At 51.9% G+C, this 25140-nt stretch overlaps 1 pseudogene; it reads left to right on the forward strand.

Moving 5' to 3' along the window:
* On the forward strand, positions 1–24755 carry LOC133899476 (soluble starch synthase 3a, chloroplastic/amyloplastic-like; annotated as a pseudogene).
* Positions 24756–25140: the final 385 nt, after the last annotated feature.

Consider the following 25140-nt stretch of genomic DNA (forward strand, 5'->3'; position numbering starts at 1 on the left):
ATGTTTGGGGTCGGATGTGTATATGGAAGAAATGATGACCTTAGATTTGGCTTATTCTGTCATTCTGCTCTAGAGTTTCTCCTCCTGCATGGATCTTTTCCAGTAAGCATTAATTATAACAGTTGGCGTCACATTGTTTTTTTTTCTTGGAACACTTTACCTTTTGAACGGTTGTTTTTAAATGAAGCTTTATTAACTCTCATCATTATATCAAGTTGATATAACCGCAAAAAAATTTATCATCGGTTTTTCCATAATTAAGATGCACATAACCACGAACTAAGAAACAGCAACCCAATACATGAGACACAAAATAAGGAAAAGTCTAACAAGAAGAAAATACATATCCTCAGCTGAGGATATTCTGCTCAGATTTGGATACGGAGTCTAAATTGCTATCCAAACTCGGTAAAGAGCTCCATAACCGCTCACTCTAGTCGCGTACATACCGTAGTAACCATCTCGCGATACTTCTGCCGATGTAGTACGAATCATGAACGGAGCCAGTGTACAAGTAAAAATAAACGGTAACGGAGAAACATATTTCCTCTTTTTAAAGACAATGTCATTCCTGCATAGTCATAGAGACTAATAAAATGTGGTCGCCGTTGCCGCCAGTATATAGAATTTTAAATTTTTATTAAGACCATGAAACCAATTCCTAAACATGTTTTGAACACTTCGCGGTTGGTAAAGATTGGATGCTACCTGAACTATTAGCCATGCAGAACATGTAAAACGACAATCAAAGAAGATGTGTTTAATTTTCTTAGATTTATGACAAAAGCAACACTTCTGATCTCCAAATCATTGTCTTTTGCTTAGGTTATCCTTTTGTTAATAGAATACCCTTGTGTAAATACTAAAGTAAGATTTTAATTTTTAGTGTTAGTTTTAATTTTTCACATTTGATTGTTCTGAATTGGTTCATCCCCTTGCACAAGAGCCCTGTACAGAGAGCTAAATGTAAATTTTTCCAGTTTGGTTTAAGCTCCAATGAAACTCATCTCGATCTCCAAATAAAGTGATGTTGTTGAGACGTGCCATCAATTCATTATACGTGGCCAATTTTGGGTCAGTCAGGTTCGCCTGAAGGAAATATTTGTGGGAAATGACTCCATCGTCTTAATTATAGAGACTTGTTTATTTCGCACGATATTACATAGTGAAGTAAATTGGACTCTTGGCATTTTTCTAACTAAATATCCTCTTAAAACTAATTTCAAAGTCGTCCTTTATATTAAAAGTACCATATTAGTACTTCTGAACTGTTAGCCACACCTTTAGTGCATTATGTTCAAAACCTTGTGTTAGTCGCCCTATTTTCTGTTCCTTCACTAGCTTAATTTGCTTCATTAGCCTTTCCTTTACAAACATTTGAACTTTTTGTGTATTCTCATAAGTTTCCTTGTTTGTTTGTTTATTTACTTTTTAGTTAAAATCGTTTATATTTTATCCTCCTTACAGCATATAATACATTGCCATGATTGGTCAAGTGCTCCAGTTGCCTGATTATTCAAGGAACACTATGCACAATCTAGTTTGGCAAATGCACGGGTTATATTTACCATCCACAATCTTGAATTTGGAGCACATTATATTGGCAAAGCAATGAGATTTTGTGATAAAACTACAACTGAGTGCTAGACTGTCTTACAGATATAATCATTGTGTTTGGCATATTTCCGTGTCACCTAAAAATTCTTGTTGTGCAATATTGAATTATGTTCTTTTGATGTTTATCCATTCATGTGGTTTTCCATTCTTTGCAGGTCTCTAATACATATTCAAGAGAAGTGTCGGGTCACGGTGCCATTGCTCCTCACCGCGGAAAATTCTATGGCATTCTCAACGGAATTGATCCAGAACTCTGGGATCCATACACTGACAATGCAACTTTATCCCGGTATACTTTACCTGTATATGTTTGTTTTTTATTTATGTATAAGCTAGTATTCCATATCTACATGAACTTGGTAAACTGAAACAAAGAGGTCCATTAGTTAAACATTATTTCATGATGACATAGTTTTGCTTTTGTCAATTACTGCACTACGAAGTTGTAGATGCTTTCCTTAATATGCATCTCCATGCATACCTTGGCTATCAACCCATTGTTCAAAATGCAAACCCATATACCAGTTTGGCAGTTTCATTAAATGTTTATTTCATCCTATTTCAGGTCCATTATACTTGAGAACGTTGTTGAAGGCAAGAGTGCTGCAAAGAAGGCATTGCAGCAGAAGCTTGGATTATTACAGCAAAATGATGTGCCCACTGTTGGAATCGTCACTCATCTCACAGCCCAGAAGGGAATCCACCTCATCAAACACGCGATTCATCGAACTCTCGAATGGAACGGACAGGTCCATAGCTTGAATTGCAGATAAAACTTCTAGCAATTCTTGTAATATGATTATTTCTGTAATTGTTGCTGCCCGTCTTCTCTGAAACTGAAAATGATATGTTTGGTTTCCAGGTGGTTTTGCTCGGTTCAGCTCCAGATCCTCGAATCCAAAGTGAATTTTGCAACTTGGCTAATACCCTTCATGGTGTAAACTATGGCCGGGTGAGGCTGTGTTTAACCTACGACGACGAGCCTCTTTCACATCTGGTGAGCTGACACCCACATAAACCACCTCTCATCAAACCATCTGGAAAATCGTCGTCTAATATGATCCCATTATCCTGCTACAGATATACACTGCCTCTGACTTCATCCTTGTTCCATCTATCTTTGAACCCTGCGGCTTAACTCAGCTCGTCGCCATGCGGTACGGAACCCTCCCCATTGTCCGGAAAACTGGAGGTATGTGCAACTCTTATCTATTCAGACCATTCTCCATTGCCATCACACTACGCTTATCTGTATTGCACTGCACTACTGCACAGGGCTCTACGATACCGTCTTCAAACCCCTCTGTAAGAGGGTTGTCACGCCCGTTTTCTCCTCTCTGATCTCTCTTTGTGTTCTCTCTTTGTCATATGGGTCCCACCTATCATCCCTCTCTTCTTCCCCGAATACTCTCTTTCTATCTTCAGAGCCCGTCCGTTTGAATCCCATCGATTCCGCGCTTGAGTAAAGGAAGGAGGGCACGTTCGTTTGGAAACCGACGTTGCAATGAAGAAGGCCATCATGCTGGATCGATTTCGCGATAGAAAGTGGACGGGAGTAAGAAAACGGAGCCCGATTTCTCGTCGTCGAGTTACGTCTCCAATCGGCCGATTCAATCCGCCCTTTTCCTTCATGAAACCCAAATCAAACTCCTCGTTGAGCCTCATTTTGCTCCACCGCATCCAACACCTCAACTCTTGTCAACTTTGTGCCACCAGAGAACCTGCACACCGCTGTCGTAGCACCTCCGCTCCCCGCCACCATTGTTGTGCCACTCCAGCCCTCCCCGACGTCGTCCGAGTGCATGATGGTGTTCTTTGTTCGCATCTCGTCGTCCTCGACCACCTGCCATCAAGTTCTGCCATCGTAGCAGAGCTCCTGAGGCCGCCGAACCCCCGCCGTTGAAGCCCACCGTCACCGAGCCTCTCCGGTCTTCCTTGACTCCGTCCAAACCCTCAAACGAGCTCATCATCATTTTCCGCTCACGCTCTGCCAATTGCCGTCAACTCCCGAGCATCGCAACACCATCTCCGTCTATCTTCGGCCATCCTCCGCCATCCCAAGCTCGTCGCCATCGCCATTGAAGCCGGATCGAGGTAGCCCTCTTCTCAGCTGTTCGATCTTAGATGCATGGATAGGTTTAGAAGTTAGATATCCCTTCGCGTTAGTTAGATCTTGGTTGTCCAATCCGTAGTGTATGGTATAGATTTAATGAAGTGCCCAGTTAGATCTTTTGGCCATGTCAGCGTGCCGCGTGTGCGCTTTTGTCCGACATGGCAGTCCAGTCAGCAAATTAGAGCCGTGTCAGCTACTGACGCCAGCGTTACGCAATAATCTGAGTTTCCTTTAGGAAAATTTGCTCCAATTTGGACGGTTTTTGCACCCAAATCTTCCTTGAATCGTGCTCTATCTTGTTTTAGTGTTTGTTTATTATGTTTGTTTTGTTTAGTGTTTCTTCTTAGTGTTTCTTGTTTGTTCACATGTAGAGGAGTTTATTCCGGAGTCGTTCGAGAGCATTCAGGATCAAGACTTTAGGGACTTTAGCAGTAATTTGGAGAAGGCAAGTGTCCTTGAACATTTTGCGTATACTTTTATAAAGTTTAGTTTTACAAACTGCATGCTCGTGAAACATGATATCCCATTGTTAGGGTTTACTAATTTTTCCACAATATTCTATGTAGCTGTAGATTGGTTATCATGTTATGGGTAGAATGTGTTTAGTTGTGCTTACTCATGGGTAGCATAGGGAAAAGTGTTTTAGTTAATAATGATGAACTTTGATAAAAATGCTTAGACTTGAAAACGGGTCTGAGCAGATTTGGCTTGATGGTTGGCATATGGATGTGTTCCAAGCAAGAATGTTGGTTCTGTCGAATATTGGTTATCTCCCTGTGTTGGATGTTGGCGGTCTTGCTCAGACCATATTAAGGACCGGTTCATGGAGCGACCACCTAGGTTACAGTACAACCACAAGCCTTGTATCGGACGAGCCTAGCCAAGTAATTTATTTTCTCTCAGCATGGCGAACTAATTTGGTGGTACGGGGATGTAAGGGTGTACTTTATGAAACCGTAAGGCGCAAGAGTAAGTTTCTAGGGTGGAGAGTGTACTCCACTTATGTACGACGGTGAATAACGGGTTGACACGTGCTGAGAGAGGCATTGGAAAAGCTTTGCAGTGGAATCTTGATCGTACACCTTGGAAGTTTGTGAGTGTTTGATCGACACAGGAAAGAAGGAAGACACGTCTTGTGGGTAAAGTGTACAACCTCTGCAAAGTGAAAACTGATATATTAGTCGTACTCACAGTTATGAGTGGCCTAGACCCTCACATGATTAGTCAGGTGTTTCAGAGTTGGTTTTGGGTTGGTTTTGGTGGATCATAGTGGTGGGAACTGTGATTCAAATTAGCTTTGGTTAGAGGTGATTGGAACCTTAGTTGTGGAGCAAGGTGATGATTGGAACCTCAACTCATATCTTAAAGAATCATTCACATAGAAATATGTTGCATTTATAACTGTTGTATTACTAAAAAAAATGATATTTATGCAAATAAATCCCTAAGTAAGCCATTCTTGTTATTGACCCTTATGTATACTTTTTCACACTTACTGAGTATTCCATATACTCATGCTTGCTCTCTCTCTCCCATAATCTTGTTGCTGCTCAGAAGGCGAAAACTGTGAAAACTTCTCAGAAAATAGAGTTGAGTTCTATGTGAGCGACTCTTCGATTGATTGTCTGTGGAGTTAGGCGCTATGCTGAGTTTATTTCCGCTGCATTGTAATCTTCTTTTAGACATTTGGATTATTGATGTAACAAAGTAATATTGTACTAAAAGATATTGTGTCTGATACTCACTTATGATGTTACTATATATATAACTTGATTCTGTTATACATGTAGTTTAAATATGACAAAGGTCATGGAGTAGAACTTGTCGTGGAACCAGCCCGTCCTGGACTACATCGAGATGTACGTTTCGGCGCTCAAATTCTGAGTCCCAACCATGGTGGTGACGCAAATTCGAGTTGTCGGGTGCAATCATAGTACAGGTTTTGCAGGTTCCTGGGCATTGATGTACAGTCTCTCTTCTTTCAGTTAGTTCCCTTTTCCAAAGGGCCGTAGGAAAAGTGAAGACTTCAATACATATCAATATATGCAGTGATGCAGTGCACATGTGTGAGGAATTTCATAGGTGGAGTTGTTTTAAAATTGAGCTATATATAGTTTTTTTTAGAATAGAAGTTCTTCCACCATGCATATCTGTTTCCTTGACGACGAATTCCATCTCGAGTTCTGTACAAATTCTGCATCAAAAGAAAGGTATAATTCCTGCATGAATGGAACGTGGTAATTTCAGGAAGTTGCACTGCGGTGGCTGGCTTTTGAAAAGGCACATATTCTTTTTCTTCTGGTTACAAAAGTTGGTTAAAATCATATTATTACAGCCGTAGCAGCAATAAACTAGTGAGGATTAGTTTGCTAATTCTAGCAGCAAATGTAGTAAGTCAAAAGGAACCTTTTCTAGCTCTAGCAGGATTTTGCCAGTACAACTATGAGAAAAAAAAAATCTCAACTGAATGTTGCATCCAAGACTAAAAATAATTAAGTTTTTAGTTTTTGAATAACCATTGCAGTGCTAAATGGAGCCTAAATATTTTGGTAACTAACTAGATTCTGCAATGTAGAACAAGAAACAAAATCAACGGGACCCAAGAAAATCCCTTCCGACAGAGACATTTACAAGGGTGTGTATATGCAGCATAGAGGTAAAATTTAGCGAGCAAGTCTAAGCTTTTGTAGGTAAGGGACTATCTGGCAACTTGTAAGTGCATTCCACTATGTATAAGTCTGTTTTGTGTACATGCTTACAAGTCCAGCTATGCTCTGATTAAAAGCGAGAAAATTGTACTTGCAACACTGTCTGACATCGTTGTTATCTAATGGGAGTTCGACGCATAAAATCGTCCCAAATTTTATCTCCATTTAGCATAAAAATATCAGTGTGCAGTCGCGGAGCCAAGAATAAGCCATAGGAGGGCGGGTGTACAAGGCCAATTCCTTGCACTATGGATCGTGAAGAAATATGAAGATGGAGTGTATTTATTATAAAATTTTCAATTATTCATGTATACATTAACTGTTTAGTACATAAAAAAAATCGCAATAGCACATATAAAAAAATCACAATAGCATGACAAATAAAAGCAAACGATAGGGAACAAAAGAGAACTAACATTTTAGGTTTAGCCATGATTGTCCATTAATAAACACAAGAAAATTAGCAGAGATTCAATTCTTGCGTTACCAAGCCAATCAAATTGAAAATACCAAGGGAAAGAGGAGAGGTTGGATGTGCTTGCAGGTTGGTTGGTGCTGCCTGCTGCTATGCAAATCTCCTCTTCATGGTGACCAAATCGTGAGCTCCTTTACAGTATCTGCTACATCTTTCAAGTTAATTAGCTCCAGCACCAAAGATTACATCGTTCCCAAGACTAAAAAGAGAAGAACGCATGGCCCCTGCTTAGCCCCCTTGGCACCACCATTGTTGATGTGGATGTATAATACTCCATCTAGTCACAAATAAGTGATATTTTAGATATTGATATGGTTAGTAACATGTTACATACTTTAATCACTAATTACTAGCATGAAATATATGTAAAATGTAATAAAGATGTAGTACTATGAAACTATTATTCATGTCAAATTTACCATTTTTAAAAATTCAATATAATATTCAAAGAGATATGTTAACTGTACCTAACCTAAAATATCACTTATTCGTGATATTGACAGAAGGAAGTATATAATGGTATGCATTAGCCGACGACATGCAGCTAGCTGTAAGGACACATGAGCAGCGAGCCATGGTCCATACGCGTGAGCGTACGTGCCAACAAAACACCACGCGACGTACGTGCCAGCGAGCAGCATGCATGCACCTCACGACTTCCCTTGTCCGTACGCGTGAACGATTTCGTCCGCTCAGCTGGTCCACGATGTGTGCTGCATGCATGTTTATCACGCAAGCGCCGGCGCCAGCATCCCATTTTCACACCGATAATTCCTTTTCCGTGTACAAGGACGGACGTACAGGATTGGAAGGCTAGCCACTCTGGTACAGACACATGCTTTGACCAGTGTACTTGTAGCAGTTCGAATAAGCATTAATTCTAGCCGATTAAGCTGTTAATAAGCACCGCTTTAACTGCTTACTGAAGCATATATGGACCGATATATATCATTTTTGTACGTCACAAGTCTATGTGTTCAACTGTGTGTACACTGAGGAGTGAGTGTAACTCGTTTGGTAGCGCTGCTTGTTTTTAGACTGCCCGCCAGGATTGGACTTTGGGTGTCTTACGGGGGTTTATTGTTGGAATTAACAGGTAACCTATTTAATTCTTGAACACCACTATAGAATATGACATAAGTAGTATCATTATTAGTGTCGTTTATGAAAAATTATGACCGACACTGATACTGAATATCAGTGCTGGTTATAGCCCCTAACTGACACCGAAGCTAGCTAGACTAAAAATAATTAAGTTTTAGTTTTTGAATAACCATTGCAGTGCTAAATGGAGCCTAGATATTTTGGTAGCTAACTAGATTCTGCAATGTAGAACAAGAAACAAAATCAACGGGACCCAAGAAAATCCCTGCCGACAGAGACATTTACAAGGGTGTGTATATGCAGCATAGAGGTAAAATTTAGCGAGCAAGTCTAAGCTTTTGTAGGTAAGGGACTATCTGGCAACTTGTAAGTGCATACCACTATGTGTAAGTCTGTTTTGTGTACATGCTTACAAGTCCAGCTATGCTCTGATTAAAAGCGAGAAAATTGTACTTGCAACACTGTCTCTGACATCGTTGTTATCTAATGGAGTTCGACGCATAAAATCGTCCCAAATTTTATCTCCATTTAGCATAAAAAATATCAGTGTGCAGTTGCAGAGCCAAGAATAAGCCATAGGAGGGCGGGTGAACAAGGCCAATTCCTTGCACTATGGATTGTGAAGAAATATGAAGATGGAGTGTATTTATTGTAAAATTTTCAATTATTCATGTATACATTAACTGTTTAGTACATAAAAAATCACAATAGTACATAATAAATCACAATAGCATGGCAAATAAAAGCAAACGATAGGGAACAAAAGAGAACTAACATTTTAGGTTTAGCCATGATTGTCCATTAATAAACACAAGAAAATTAGCAAAGATTCAATTCTTGCGTTACCAAGCCAATCAAATTGAAATTACCAAGGGAAAAAGGAGAGGTTGGATGTGCTTGCAGGTTGGTTGGTGCTGCCTGCTGCTATGCAAATCTCCTCTTCATGGTGACCAAATCGTGAGCTTCTTTACAGTATCTGCTACATCTTTCAAGTTAATTAGCTCCAGCACCGAAGATTACACCGTTCCCAAGACTAAAAAAGAAGAACGCATGGCCCCCGCTTAGCCCACTTGGCACCACCATTGTTGATGTGGATGTATAATACTCTATCTAGTCACAAATAAGTGATATTTTAGGTATCGACATGGTTAGTAACATGTTACATATTTTGATCACTAATTACTAGCACGAAATATATGTAAAATATAATAAAGTTATAATATTATGAAATTATTATTCATGTCAAATCCAGCTATACCATTTTTAAAATTCAATAAAATATTCAAAGAGATATTGATAATCAAAATTTAGATATGTTAACTGTATGTAACCTAAAACACCACGTATTCGTGATATTGACCGAAGGAAGTATACAATGGTATGCATTAGCCGACGACATGCAGCTAGCTGTAAGGACACATAAGCAGCGAGCCATGGTCCATACGCGTGAACGTACGTGCCAACAAAACACCACGCGATGTACGTGCCAGCGAGCAGCATGCATGCACCTCACGACTTCCCTTGTCCGTACGCGTGAACGATTTCGTCCGCTCAGCTGGTCCACGATGTGTGCTGCATGCATGTTTATCACGCAAGCGCCGGCGCCAGCATCCCATTTTCACACCGATAATTCCTTTTCCGTGTACAAGGACGGACGTACAGGATTGGAAGGCTAGCCACTCTGATACGGATACATGCTTTGACCACTGTACTTGTAGCAGTTCGAATAAGCATTAATTCTAGCCGATTAAGCTTTTAATAAGCAGCGCTTTAACTACTTATTGAAGCATATATGGACTGATCTATATCATTTTTGTACGTCACAAGTCTATGTGTTCAACTGTTTGTACACTGAGGAGTGAGTGTAACTCGTTTGGTAGCGCTGCTTGTTTTTAGACTGCCCGCCCAGGATTGGACTTTGGGTGTCTTACGGGGGTTTATTGTTGGAATTAACCGGCAACCTATTTAATTCTTGACACTACTATAAAACATATTATAAGTAATATTATATCAGTGTCGGTTATATAAAAACTATGACCGACACTGATACTGATCATCAGTAACAGTTATAGCCCTTAACTGACACTGAAGCTAGTCGGATCCAAAATTAGCATCCACTACAATTTTGTTTCTCGTCACTAAAGTGCCCATCTATTCTTATCTCTTCTCTTCCTTATCTCTTCTTATCTTTTCCCCACCACACAAGAGCGCTCTCTCTCCCAACCTCTCTCTCAACGCGCTGCTGTGGGGAGCGAGCGCGGCGGGGGCGCATCTGGATGATGAGGAGTACGGCTGGATGTTCCCGGGCGGGCTCGGGCTGAGGCAGTATGGGCTCGGGTCGAAGGCGTCTGTCGGTGACACAGGAACTAGGGGTCCCCGAGTCCCGAGGCCAGACCAGCAGTTTGCCACGTGACGCCCTCCTGCGGGGATCGTCTCCGCAAGGTACGAGAAGACTAAGTCCCGCGAGAGGGTTCTCGGGGCCATGAACAGTGGTCCCCGAGTACCCGAGTTCCCCGATGACCGAAGAAGGCCAAGCACCAGGAAGAGAGTGCTCGAGGCCGTGAACAGTGGCCCCCGAGCACTCAAGTCCCCGACGACCAGAAAAGCCGAGTACCGGGAAGGGTATGCTCGAGGCCACGAACAGTAGCCCCCAAGCACCCGAGTACCCCGAGGACCCAAGGAAGTTAGTTCCAGGAGAGAGTGCTCGGGGCTGTGAATAGTGGCCTCCGAGCACTCGGTTCCCCGAGGACCAGAACAGCCATTTTCGGGGGAGAGTGCTCAGGGCCGTGAACAATGGCCCCCGAGCACTCGGTTCCCCGAGGACCAAGAAAGGGCATATCCGAGAGAGAGTGCTCGGGGCTGTGAACAGTGACCCCCGAGCACTCGATTCCCCGACGGCCTAAGAAGTCCTTCACCAGTGACCCTCCAAGCACTCGGTTCCCCGACGGCCTCAGAAGTCCTTCGCCGGTGGCCCCCACAGATTTCCAGCGGTGAGGTGTCAGCCAGTAAAAGGCCCGGTGCCACATTTAAGAGGGCACGTGGCCTTTCACTTCCGACTACTCCTGCCACGCTCGGTGTCAGTCCCTGCCACGGCCTGGCAGGGAGGCGTGGAGACATTTAATGCACGAGTCCCATCCCGCGTCATCCAGCGCGCCTCGCGATAACATCGCGAGGCCCAAGGCACCCCACGTACCGCCCTGCTATGTCAAACCCGCTCTGACCGAACGGGCACGCCGGGCTGCTCGGTGGCTACCCGGTGGGCCCTCTTCGCGGCGCCCGTTGCAGAACGGCATCATGACGAACGAGACCAGACGGGGGCACGTTTTCAACCCTCCCTGTCACTTCGCGCAGTAGCCCATGATGGTTGCTTTCCATTATGGCGCCTTGGAACTCGTGCCCTCCCTTTCTGGGCACGCTACCGTCGGCGAGTATTTAAGGAAGGGCCGGTCTACATAGAGAGAAGAGAAGATCGAGATCGTAGGAAGCCGAGGAAGAAGACAGAGGTCCAGTACAAGCACAGAAGTTGAGATCACCGAAGAACAAGGAGCCTGAAGCTCTAGGCTAGACAAATATTCTTGTAACCAGCAACATCTCTGAGAGACATTCTCAGAGCATTTATAGCATACACACAGGAGTAGAGTATTACGCTCAGTGCGGTCCGAACCTGTCTAAAAACCTCTAGTGCATTTACTGCATTCTGCATTCGATCCATTCCATCCCACCTGCTGTCGCATTTACGCCCATTTATTTCACCCGCAAAACAGATTCAAAATCATCCCCCCCAACGAATCTCAAAGGGGGTCCCTCCGGATCCCTGTTTGAGGAGTTCACCCTCTGACAGCTGGTGCTCCAGGTAGGGGGTTGCATCCCTGAATTTGTTTCGTTTTCTTGCAGAAAAAATGGCAGGTGGCCATCATCTCCGACGCACCGGCTCCAGCTCCAGTGAAGAAATGGAGCCCCTCGCACAGGAGACCCCAGTCACTGCTGCTCCTCAGGAGCAGCCACGGTCTGCTCGAATGGCGCTCCCCTCTCATGGGGGCCATGGCGCTGGGACCAGCAGGGCCGCCGTTGCAAGCGCACCGCCTAACCCCCAGCAAGTGGCAGAAACTCCCGCCACGAGGTCCACGTCTGGACAGCGCCGGGCACCGTTGCGGCGCAGGCTCGCCTTCGGCAATGCCAGTCCCAGGAGCGTGCTGCTTGCGGCGTAAGCTCTCCTCTGGCACCCGCCAGTCCAGGCGGTGGGGGAACCCCAGAAGGCCGCTGGCTCCAGGAGGTGGCCGCTCTGGTGGGCACGGCTCACCGTCAGGTGTTGGCTGAAAGCTCCCGTGCCATCTCACATCGCGACGCAACCAAGGCCGGTCCATCTTCAGGTGGCGGCCGAACTGGCCGGGGGGCCTCCAAGCGGAGTGTCGCTCCCCTGGCACCTACCGGAGCTCAAGACCTTCGCTTGCATCTCAACGAGTGGAGGGCCGTCGAAGATGCGCGCGTCACCCTTGAGCGCCAACGGGAGTCCCGGCATGACGCTGAAGCTGAGGACCAAGCCTCCTCCATGCCAGCCCATGACCGCCGGGGCTCCCCGGCTCGCCGGCGTTCACCGCCCAAGGGCGCTGCCTGGGCAGCAGGGTACGGCACAGGCTGCCGCACCTTCACCAACGAGCTCCGTCGGGTCAATTGGCCCACCAAGTTCCGGTCAGAACTGCCAGAAAAGTACGACGGGTCCATCGACCCCGTCGAGTTCCTCCAAATCTACACCACCGTTGTCCAAGCGGCCGGTGGCGGTGAAAAGGTGATGGCCAATTATTTTCATGTAGTCTTGAGGTGCTCTGCCTGTTCTTGGCTTATGAACTTACCCCCAGGATCCATCGGCTCTTGAGATGACCTCTGCCACCAGTTTGTGGCTAACTTTCAGGGTATGTTCACGCGCTCCGGCCTGGAGTGCAACCTCCACGCCGTCAAACAGCAGGAGGGGAGACGTTGCGGCCCTTCATACAGCGTTTCAGCCAGGTCCGCAACACCATCCCGCGGATAACCCCCCACGCCATTATCGTTGCGTTCCGGAAGGGTGTCCGCGACGAGCGGATGCTTGAGAAGCTGGGCACGCACGAAGTTGAAACCACCAAGGAACTCTTCGCGTTGGCCGACAAGTGCGCCAAGGCGGCGGAGGCTCGGGCGTGGCATGTTCCGCGCCCTGAGCAACCCGCTGTTGATCAACCAGGTCCTTCCTGCTTCGACTAGTGGGAAAAGAAAAAGAGAAGAAGGTGCGAGGCTATCCCTGTCGTGCCGGCCCAGGGACCTGCCCATAGGCCAGCACAGGAGCCTGACCGCCGGCCAGCGCGTCGGGCGGCCGCCGACAGAAGGCCCGCACCTGCAAGGGCTCCGGCCCCTCCGAGGGCTCCGGCTCCCGCAATGGCCCCTGCTCCTGCGAGGCCCGAGCCAGAGAAGGGGTGCCAGATCCACCAGACCGAGTGGCATGACCTCACGGAATGCCGCACGGTCAAAGGTCTCATTGAGCGGAGCCAAAGGGACCGCGAAGAGCCCCGCAGGGGCGGCGACGATAGAGCCGCCCCTGACATCCAAGAGCTTGGCTTTCAGGAGCCTGAGCACACCGTCACTTTCATCGATGGAAGCGCGTACACGCCCTCCTCCCGCTGCAGCGTTAAGACCATGTGGCGCGAGGTGTGCTCGGCGACCCTGAGCATGGAGGCCGCAAGGCCCCTGAAGTGGTCGGACTCCCCGATCACGTTCAGCCTGGCCGACCACCCCGCAAGTACTGTAGGCGTGGGGCGACTACCCCTGGTAGTGTCCCCCACTATCTGCAACGTAAAGGTCAGCAGAGTGCTGATCGACGGGGGTGCAGGCCTAAACCTCCTTTCCCGGGAGGCCTTCGAGAAGCTGCAGGTGCCACCCAGGCGCCTAAAGCTGTCGCTCCCATTCTACGGGGTGACACCCGGGCACTCCCTGCCCCTTGGGCAGGTCGAGTTGCCCGTGACATTCGGGAGCCGGGACAACTTCTGGACGGAGAACGTCATCTTCGATGTCGTGGAACTCCCCCTCCCCTACAACACCATCCTCGGGCGCCCGACGCTCGCTCGGTTCATGGCGGTCACCTACTACGCATACCTCACGATCAAGATGCCGGGCCCAGCAGGCCCCATCTCTGTACCTGCCGAGACTGGCAGTGCCGTCTCCTGCGCCGAGCAGCTATACTCGGCCTTGGTCTCAGCTCGGGCCGAGGTCGAAGGTTACCCAGAGGGCCCGGGACCCTCTTCATCTAAACCCCGACTCGCCGCCGACGCCTCCGTTCCTACGAAGGAGGTCGTGGTGGGCGAAGACGCTTTCCAGGTCGTTCGAATCGGCGGTGACCTGGGCGGCAAATAGGAAAGCGCGCTCATCGCCTTCCTCCGGGCTAACGTCGACGTGTTTGCATGGAAGTCGTCCGATATGCCCGAGATCCCTAGGGAGGTGATTGAGCACCACCTTGCTATGCGCCCGGACGCACGGGTGGTAAGACAGAAAGTTCGGCGGCAGGCGCCTGAGCGCCAGGAGTTCATCCGGGAGCAAGTAAGTAAGCTCCTTGATGCCGGCTTCATCCGAGAAGTCCTCCACCCCGAGTGGCTGGCAAACCCAGTCATCGTCCTGAAGGCCAACATCACGCTCCGCATGTGCGTGGACTACACCGACTTGAACAAGGCTTACCCCAAAGATCTTTTTCCTTTACCCTGCATAGATCAGATTGTAGATGCAACCGCGGGGTCCGATCTTTTATGTTTTTAATGCAAACTCTGGTTATCATCAAATTCGCATGGCCGTAGAGGATGAAGAAAAAACTTCTTTTATTACTCCGGTGGGGACTTATTGTTATGTGTCAATGCCCTTTTGGTTTGAGCAACGCTGGATCATCTTTCTAGCACGCTGTGCGCATTACCCTTGATGATCAGGTTGGCCGCAACGTCGAAGCCTACATCGACGATCTCGTGGTTAAATCCCGAGACCGCGCCACCTTACTGGAAGATCTGGCCGAGACTTTCAACAGTCTCCGCACTACTCGATTGAAGCTCAACCCCGAGAAGTGTGTCTTCATGGTGCCTGCAGGTAAGCTCCTCGGTTTCTAGGTCTCTAGCCGAGGAATCGAGGCTAACCCAGAGAAGATCCAGTCCATCGAGCAGATGCGACCCCTAGCTCGGCTCAAGGAAGTTTAGCACCTCGCCGGCTGCATGGTGGCCCTCGGGCGCTTCATCTCCAAGCTCGGGGAGCGAGGACTCCCCCTCTTCAAACTCCTAAAGAAGACCGGTCATTTCGACTGGACGCCGGATGCCGAGCAGGCCTTCCACGACTTGAAGAAATATCTCACCTCGCCGTCCATACTTGTGGCCCCCTCCGAGGGCGAGCCTCTACTGCTCTACGTCTCGGCCACACCTCAGGTCGTGAGCATGGTACTGGTGGTGGAGCGTGATGAGTGCTCGGGGCAAGGTGCTGGGTCCCAGCTCCCGGCCACCCTGGGCAGTCTCCAGTCCTCGCGGCTCCTCCCGAGCAGGGAGTCGAGCCCGAGCACTTGGCTCCTCCCGAGTAGGGAGTCGAGCCCGAGCACTTGGCTCCTCCCGACTAGGGAGTCGAGGCCGAGCACTCGTCCAGCCCCGACCACGCCGCTGAGCTCGGGGGCTGTGATAAGCCCTCGGGTGAAGCCGCAGTCCGACCCACCATGTACAGCGACCGGTGTACTTCGTTAGTGAAGGACTCCGAGATTCCAAGACAAGGTACCCCCAAGCCCAGAAGCTGCTCTATGCCGTGCTTGTCGCTTCCCGAAAGCTGCTCAATTACTTCCAGGCACACAAGGTCTCGGTGGTTACCACGTATCCGCTGGAGCCCATCCTCCGGAACCGAGAAGGCACTGGGTGCATCGTCAAGTGGGCGGTGGAGCTGGCGGAGTTTGATCTGCACTTCGTCAGCCGCCAGGCGGTCAAAAGCCAGGCGCTCTTTGACTTTGTGGCGGAGTGGACACCCGTCCCCGAGATTGACCAAGAAGAGATTTCCACATATCCCGGGCACGATGCGCCCGGGTACTGGGTTATGCACTTCGATGATTCCCTCACGCTGAAAGGCGCGGGGGCCGGAGTGGTTCCCACCTCCCCAATGGGTGAAGAACTCCGGTACGTCGTGCAACTGCAGTTCCGAGCAACCAATAACATGGCGGAATATGAGGGCCTCATCGCTGGCCTTCGAGCCGCAATGGGCCTCGGGATTCGTCGCCTACTGGTCAAGGGAGACTCCCAGTTGGTGATCAAGCAAGTGTCAAAGGAGTACCAGTGCACGGATCCTCAAATGGCGGTGTACGTGGCAGAAGTCAGGAGGCTGGAGAGGCACTTCGACGGCCTGGAGCTGCGGTACATATCTCACCGCGATAATGCTCTGGCCGATGACCTCTCTCACCTGGTCTCTTCCCGTGCGCGCATCCCTACTGGAGCCTTTGAATAAAGGCTCACACGGCCTTCCGTCCTGCCTGCCGACCAGGATGAAGGGGAACCCTCGAGCCTAGTTCAGGGGACCTAGGCGGCACCCTCAGTAGGGAGCCCCGTCAGGGTGCCGCCACCCGGCGAATGCGCTGCGCTTGCCAGCAGTTCTCAAGATGCCTCATGGATCGACGAGATCCGAGGGCACTTGAAAGAAAATTTCTTTCCCGGGGATAATGCCTCTGCCGAGAGGACTGCACGGCAGCCCAAACGCTATGCCATAGTAGACGGGGGTCTCTACTGGCGCGGCACAGATGGTGTCCTCCTGAAATACTTCACCCGGGCAGAAGGCGGTGAGCTTCTCACTGAGATCCAGGAGGGCGAGTGCGGTGGCCATGCATCGTTCTGCACGCTGGTCGGGAAGGCCTTCCGGTAAGGTTTCTACTGGCCTACAGCTCTCCAGGATGCTTCTGAGTTGGTTCGGCGCTGCAGGGCGTGCCAGTTCCACGCAAAGCAGATTCACCAGCCAGCTCAGGCTCTTCACACCATCCCCTGTCATGGCCCTTCGCGGTCTGGGGGCTGGACATCCTGGGTCTATTCCCACGAGCAATCGGGGGCTATGAGTACCTCTACGTCGCTATCGACAAATTCACCAAGTGGCCGGAGGCTGTTCCAGTCATCAAGGTTACCAAGAACACGGTGCTTCAGTTCATCCGTGGTATCACAAGTCGCTTCGGCGTCCCGAACAGGATCATCACCGACAATGGCACTTAGTTCACAAGTACCCTGTTCGGGGACTACTACGAGGACCTCGACATCAAGCTCTGCTTCACCTCTGTCACTCATCCTCGGAGCCATGGGCAGGTCGAGCGTGCCAATGCTGAGATACTGAAGGGTCTCAAAACCTGGACCTATGACGTGCTCACAAAGCACGGGAAATGGTGGATCGACGAGCTACCTGCTGTGCTATGGGCCAATCGGACCACGCCAAGCTACGCCATCGGGGAGACACCATTCTTCCTCGTGTACAGCGCTGAGGCGGTCCTCCCCTCCGAGCTCACTCTTGGCTCCCCTCGGGTGCGTGCCTACTCCGAAGGCGAACAGGAACAGCGAAGGCACGACGACGTCGACTACTTGGAAGAGCACCGGCGACGTGCTGCCGTCCGAGCAGCCAGATACCAGCAAGGTCTGCGGTGCTATCATCAGCGTCACGTCCGGGCCCGGTCACTCGAGGTTGGGGATCTAGTTCTCCGGTGCGTCCAATCGCGCGAAGGAAGGAATAAACTGTCCCCTATGTGGGAAGGCCCCTTTACCGTGATCAGTGTCCTGCGACAATGCTCGTTTCGGCTGGCTGCGGAGGATGGGCAGCCGCTCCCAAACGCGTGGAATATCGAGCATTTGCGCAAGTTCTATCCTTAGGTGGATATGTTTGTGCTCGAACCAACCTGGCCGGGGGTCCCCCCGCCCAAGTTGGCTGGGGGCTACCACCAACCATGTAAGTCACTCAACCTTGTACAAAATTGTCAATATAAACTCTCATTGTCCAGTTCTTACTTCAAATTTTATTTTCTCTCTGGATCCATATGTTTAATCTGTCTGGTGAGATGCTCGATTGTGCGAGAAAAACATGCTCTCTCATTTTTCCCGTTGATAAAAGAATCCTGATCGGTATGCGCGCTGGCAGCTGCCACTGACCTAAGTCTGTTGTGGTAGTCTGTGGTGTCCGGTGCCATGGCAGTACCCCGAGCATCACCGAGCCTCTGGGGGTCTCGGGTAATCCTACCGCTTGAGCAAAGAGTGGTCGGGAGCCTAGACCTCAGGGGCGGGCTGTCGGTGCTCGGTCTGGTCAGTCCTTCCTGGGTGCCACCGAACCATAGGACCTCTGGGTTATGCCTCTGTCTGTATACTTTGCCGGTCCGGGTATTCGAGAGGTCTTGGGTCAAAAATGGGAGCAGTCCATAATGAGTACCGCACTAACAGGGCGCACCAAACAAAGAATCTTTCCCTATTTTCTTAAGCTTACAGATCAACAACCGAGAATAAAAGTAGCTCGACCGCCAGGGCCCCCGTGCCCCGGGTGATGTTCAAGCCTATGGGGTCCTCGGGCAGTCCTACCGGTCGGGCACGAGTGGTCTGGACCGCCTGGCCCCTGGTCCCTCTCCTGCTTTCTAGTGCTCGGGCACTTCGTCTAAGGGAACCAAGTTCCCAGGCACCCCGAGCTCGGAGCGCATACCCCTCCTGGATCAGTCGGCTGGAAGGCTGACAGCTGTCCGGTGAGTGGCTAAAGTCATACGAATATACATTCTTACTTATTCAGCAATCTATTGTTCCCGAGCTATCCTCAGGACCCTCGCATTCTAATCTGTTCGGCGAGATGGTCTCCTCGCGCACAAAAACCCTGCCCACGTGTTCGCTTTTTTTGGAATGACAGAACGGACAGTAGTCGGGTGTACCGTACGAACGGTGATGTCTGACCGAAGTCCTTCATGGTGGTCGTGGTGTTCGGCTAGCTTGGCAGTACCTCGGGCACTATCGAGCCTCTAGGGTTCTCGGGTAATCCTACCGCTTGAGCAAAGAGCGGTCGGGAGCCTAGACCCTGGGGGCGGGCTGTCGGTGCTCGGTCCCGTCCGTCCTAGCCCGGACACCACCAAACCGTGGGGACTCTTGGTCGCATTTCCGCCCGCACGTGTCTCCAGCCTACTTGTTTGAGTGGTCGCAAAGTGGAAAAGTGTTCACTGGCCGCGGCGTGCTCCGTGCTGGATCGACCTATCTCCCGAGCAAGGAAGTTCGTGCCTTTGTCTCTTGACTTAGCCGTTGCGGACTCACGAGGGCTCGGGGGCTGAACACGCGGAGTGGCCTCACTACTCGAACGATGAGTGGTCGGGGCGACTTCGTTCTCGGGGGGGGGGGGGAGGTTAGGCTCGGTCCGGCTAAGTACTTCTCGGGACATCAAGTGAAAAGCGAAAAGGCTTCATCAAGCATCAAGACAAACATCGGAGTTACGATCCCAAAGAAAAGCTTTCATTATATTCAAAAAAGAAGAGCCATTCGGAGGGATCACTCCCATATTTACAACAAGTCAAAAAATAAAAAACAAAAGCCTAATCTAGGTCGGCGGGCTCTGAAGGCGGCGAGGAGTCTTCGTTGCTGCTGCCACTACTCAGTACCGGCGGCGGCTCCCGCGTGAAGCAAGCTGCCACCTCGACGGCGACGCCCCGGACAACCTCCCGGGCAGCCCCTTCCTCAGCCTCGACCACACCCTGCTGGGCTGGCTCCAGCGAGAAGTTGGGGTCCCGGCTTCGGTAACAAGCTAGGACGTGCTCAGCCACCGCTTGGGCCAGAGCGCGACCTTCCCGGCAAGCTAACTCCTGCACAGCCCAGGGAAGAGCCTTCAGTCGCCGGCTGATCTCCTCAAAGCTGAGGGCAATGTGGCCGATGGTCTCTTGATCCATCCCCTTCTCGCCCACGTTGACTCGCCCAAGCCCGGCCACCCTCACGGACCTCCGTGCTTGCCGAAGAATGTCTCGCATCATCAGCTTGACGTTGGCCCGCTCGGCAACGACGGTCTCGAGCTCGTCCTTCGTGATCTGTAGCTGCTCCTCGAGGCTAATCCCCTCGGTCGCGTTGGTCGGGGCGCCGCTGATCGCCGGGGCTTCGGCTTGGCCTCGCTTCACCTGCTCGGCGAGGGCAATAAGGGTCTACTCCCGGGCGGCCAGCTCGGCCTCCCATTTGGCGGTCTGCTCCTCCTGAGCAGTCAGGGCCACCGACGCCGTGGCAGCCTCCTCTTCGCGTAGGGTAAGTTGCTCCTCCTAGGCATCCTGAGCCGTCGCCGTGATTTCGACGTCAGTCTTGCGGACCACCACCACCTCCTCCCGATGGAGGACTTCAAAAAAGCCTTCTCGCGCTGCACGATGGCCTCCTCCCCAGCGTGGACCAGGCATTCCCTGGCGAGCAGCTCCGCGGCCCGCCGCCGTGATATCTCCCCCAAGCGGGTGGCCTCCTCTTGCGCGGCGACGGCCTCCTCGCACACCTCCTCCGAAAGCCGACCGACCTCCTCCAAGCGACCCCTCTCCTCGACGAGGGCGGCGCGGTCTGCCTCGAGTTGCGCTCGCTCCCCCGCCACGGTCGCCTCCAGCCGCTCGATCACCTTCCGGGCGCTTCCTAGCACGTCCGGAAGGGGTTCTACGGCCTGGCTGGACGACGGCCAGGCGCTGGGTCCCCTGTGAGCCCTCTCTGTAGAGGCGCTCGGGGTCCCCGATTGCTGCAACGTCGGCACCGCCCTCGCCGCGGCCATTTGCCCCGCCCTCGAAGAGCTCGGGGCGGGCTCGGTCGGCGCCGGCTGCTCGGGCGCGGCCGCTGTCCTCGGCTCACAGCAGGGCGGCGCCTGCGGCTCCAGCTCGACCGGCGCGCTCGGCTCAGGCACTCTCGGCTCAGGGGCGGGAGCCGACCTTGGCGCTTCCGGTCGCCTTTGGTCTTCGACGGCGTCTTTGGGGGCCTGAAAACATAAAAAGATTAGCCCCCTAACTTACTCCGGGCAAAATGCGCTCGGGAAAAGAAGAAAACTCACGCTGATTTTGGTCCGCGATATTGCCACCGGGACTCTGGGATCTTGAACTCCAGGCCCTGCGGCTTCGGCCCGGAGTCTGCCCTTCTCCTCTTCGGCGGGGGGCTCTGTCCCTCGGGCTGTTGAGGGGCCACTGTGGAGCCCGTCTCCGGCGGCGGGTCGGCCCGGGTGCCCGCTGTGGCGTTGCTGGCCCGGCCTTGCTCTCTGGGCTCCCGCGCCCAGGACCTTGCCTCCATCGCGGATTTCGCACCAGACGACTGGCCGCCCCGGCCTCCCTCCTTCGCGCCGCCCACCGACGGCCGCTGCCGTGGAGGCGATGGTGATGACGAGGACGAGGGCTGGGGCACGAACGCCCGGGGGCGCTTTCCTTTGTCCCCCGGGGCCGCCGCTCCGCTGCTGGCGGCGCCTCTCCCGCCGGCCTGATGGTTGCTGCCTGCAGCAGCCCGGTGGCCTGCGTTCGATCGCCCGCGGCCTCCCTGCCGCCCGCCTGCGACCTGCCACTCGCGGCGTCCCCGCCACCGGTCCTTCGCGCGCCGCCCATCTCCTCGTCCACCCTGGGAATCTGCATGGTCCCGGGGTTCCAGCGCCCCAGCCGGTCGACCAAACCCTGGGCGTCGAACTCGGGTAGCGTCGCTTGCAGCGCCACCCGGCCCGGGTCCGCACAGAGTGCCAATTGCTCCCAGGGAAGGACCGCCCGGGTGAGGTCTTCCACGCCAGTCACCACCCGTAGCAGGCCCGCCAGCACTCCCTCATCTAGGTCCCCGTCCTCGCCGATCTGGGTCCTGGTGATGTCATTGGAGCCGGTGTACATCCAGCTTGGGCGGACCCGCTCCCGTAGGGGCGCTAGGCGGCAGCGCAGATAGTCCGCCACCACCATCAACGACGTTAGTCCCGCCTGGCGCAGGTAGTCGATGCAGTTCAGGACTGGCCGCATTCGCTCATCCTTCGCCGGAGCTGCCTCCCAGATCGACCTCTGGGGCTCCGCCACCACCTCCGGCAGCGTGAGGCGGTCGTGGGGGCTGACGTTGACGTAGACCCAGTCGCGCCGCCAATCGTCCCATTTGCTCCGCAACACTTGAGGGATGTACAGCTCCGCCAAGCCGTCCCATAGCCGAAAGTTGCAGCAGCCGGCAATGTCCGCGGTGGACGAGCCTCTCTTCTTCCCGGCCGCCCGCAGCATGAAGAAGTGGCAGAACAGTGCCACCGATGGCGGTACTCCGACGAACATCTCGCAGAAATGCGCGAAGATCGCCAAAATGACCACCGAGTTCGGGCTGAGGTGCGCCAACTGGATCCCAAACGTGTCGAGGATCTGGAGGAAGAATATCGAGAATGGCGGCACCAGCCCAACCGCCACAAAGGAGATGAAGACGACGATGCGCTCCGGCCGGTCCGTGACGGGCGGGAAGCTCGTCGGCCTCACCACCGACGCCTCCCGCTGGCCTTCGGGCACCATCAGCTTGCGCACCTTCTCCGCCCCCTCCTCATTGACAATCCTCGACTCCGGTAGTATGCTGTCAGGCCCCTTGTCACGACGGCTGCTTCCTGCCCTCGGCATTGTTTCGGGGTGGGGAGTGTGCTGGAACGGTGGGGAAAGAGAGTGCACTGTGGGCCAAATGGAGGGCGAGAGCTCTCGAGCGCAAGGAAGAAGAAGGCAAGAAGGTTTGATCGCAAAGATGACGTAAAGGGGCAACGATTCGCTCCCCTCTTCCTTTTATATCCTAGGAATTTCAAACGACGCCTGCCACAGCGCGTTCGGTGAGATGAATTTCCTCGGTCGACACGGGCGCCAGGTGAATCTCCCTCGATCTGCGCGGTTATCAGGCGCACTACCCTCGAACTGCGCGGTTGCCACGTGCACCGCCTGCCTCATTATCATGCGCCTCGGGAGTCGGCTGGATACTCGTCCGTTCGGTTCCCCACTGGGCCGTACCAGAAGCCTGGGCCTGAGAGACCAGCGCCTGAAGACACGCCGCGTGGCGTCGGTGCTGGGTTCAGCCTCGATGAAGATGAGGGCCCCATCTGCAGTCTCTGGGCCATCGCCTGCCAATGGGCCAGGGGGCTGCTGTTGGTGACACAGGAACCAAGGGTCCCCGAGTCCCGAGACCAGACCAGCAGTTTGCCACGTGACGTCCTCCCGCGGGGATCATCTCCGCGAGGTACGAGAAGACTAAGTCCCGGGAGAGGGTGCTCAGGGCCATGAACAGTGGTCCCCGAGTACCCGAGTTCCCCGATGACCCAAGAAGACCAAGCACCGGGAAGAGAGTGCTCGGGGCCGTGAACAGTGGCCCCCGAGCACTCAAGTCCCCCGACGACCAGAAAAGCCGAGTACCGGGAAGGGTGTGCTCGGGGCCGCGAACAGTGGCCCCCGAGCACCCGAGTACCCTAAGGACCCAAGGAAGTTAGTTCCGGGAGAGAGTGCTCGGGGCCGTGAACAGTGGCCCCCGAGGACCCGAACAACCATTTCCAGGAGAGAGTGCTCGGGACCGTGAACAGTGGCCCTGAGCACTCGGTTCCCCGAGGACCAAGAAAGGGCATACCCGGGAGAGAGTGCTCGGGGCTGTGAACAGTGACACCTAAGCACTCGGTTCCCCGACAGCCTAAGAAGTCCTTCGCCAGTGACCCCAGAGCACTCGGTTCCCCGACAGCCTCAGAAGTCCTTCGCCGGTGGCCCCCATAGAGGTCCAGCGGTGAGGTGTCAGCCAGTGAAAGGCCCGGTGCTGCATTTAAGAGGGCACGTGGCCTGTCACTTCCGACTGCTCCTGCCACGCTCGGTGTCAGTCCCTGCCACGGCCTAGCAGGGAGGCGTTGGGACATTTAATGCACGGGTCCCATCCCGCGTCATCCGGCGTGCCTCGGGATAACATCGTGAGGCCCAAGGTGCCCCGCCTACCGCCTTGCTATGTCAGACCCGCTCTGACCGAACGGGCACGCCGGGCTGCTCGGTGGCTGCCCGGTGGGCCCTCTTCGCGGTGCCCGTTGCAGAACGGCATCATGACGAACGCGACCAGACGGGGGCGCTTTTCAACCCTCCCCGTCACTTCACGCAGTAGCCCATGATGGTTGCTTTTCATTTATGGCACCTTGGAACTCGTGCCCTCCCTTTCTGGGCACGCTACCGCCGGTGAGTATTTAAGGAAGGGCCGGTCGACACAGAGAGAAGAGAAGATCGAGATCGAAGGAAGCCGAGGAAGAAGATAGAGGTCCAGTACAAGCATAGAAGTTGAGATCACCGAAGAACATGGAGCCTGATTCAGAATCATCCTCCCAGCCGAATCTCAAAGGGGGTCCGTCTGGATCCCTGCTTGAGGAGTTCACCCTCCGACAGCGTCTCGCAACGGCGCTGTCGTGGTCATGATGTGTGACAACCTCGTCGAGATACTCATGGATGCGGTCAATGTTCTACAGTAATGTCTTTGGTACTTGGCATAGATTGATTTGCTCTCGCTAAATGAATCTGATTGATCTTCACTTGCTGATCTTTGTGATCCGATCTCTGTCATGTAGATGTTGCCACTATCTGCTACACAAGTGGCACTATTGGCACTCCAAAGGTAAATCTTCCATTGTTCTAATTATTCATTGCTTTCTTTGCTCCATTTCAAATATATGGCATTGCTTTCTGTACGATGATTCATGCAGAGCGAGTGACAAGTGCATGAAGGAGAAGCGCAAGACCATCAATGGGGACGACCTGATTTGCTCCATGGGCACGCTCGGCTTTTAGAACATCACGGCGAGTTATGAAAGCTCTTTGATTGTTCTCTCTGTTGCAATTGTTTGGATAGGAGCAAATTATTTTTGTGTGAAAGAACAGCAGTGAAATGAATCTTGTGTGAAAGAACAACAGTGAAATTTTGTTTGTGATTACCATCAATATGTGTAATCTTGTTTGTGATTACGTGTTGTGATTTTGTAATCTTGTGTAAAAGAATAGCAGTGAAATCTTATTTGTGATTTTGTTTGTGATGTGTGTAAAATCATGGTCGAGGTCGCTGCATCGGGCGCCACTTTTTTTGCCTTAGAATACGCATCACTATCGGTTGGATCCCCTAACCAGTACTGATGCTAATTTTCAGTACCAGTTCTATACCCGGCACTGATAGTCTGTG

This window comes from Phragmites australis, chromosome 18, assembly GCF_958298935.1.
Source record: "Phragmites australis chromosome 18, lpPhrAust1.1, whole genome shotgun sequence".
NCBI lineage: Eukaryota > Viridiplantae > Streptophyta > Magnoliopsida > Poales > Poaceae > Phragmites > Phragmites australis.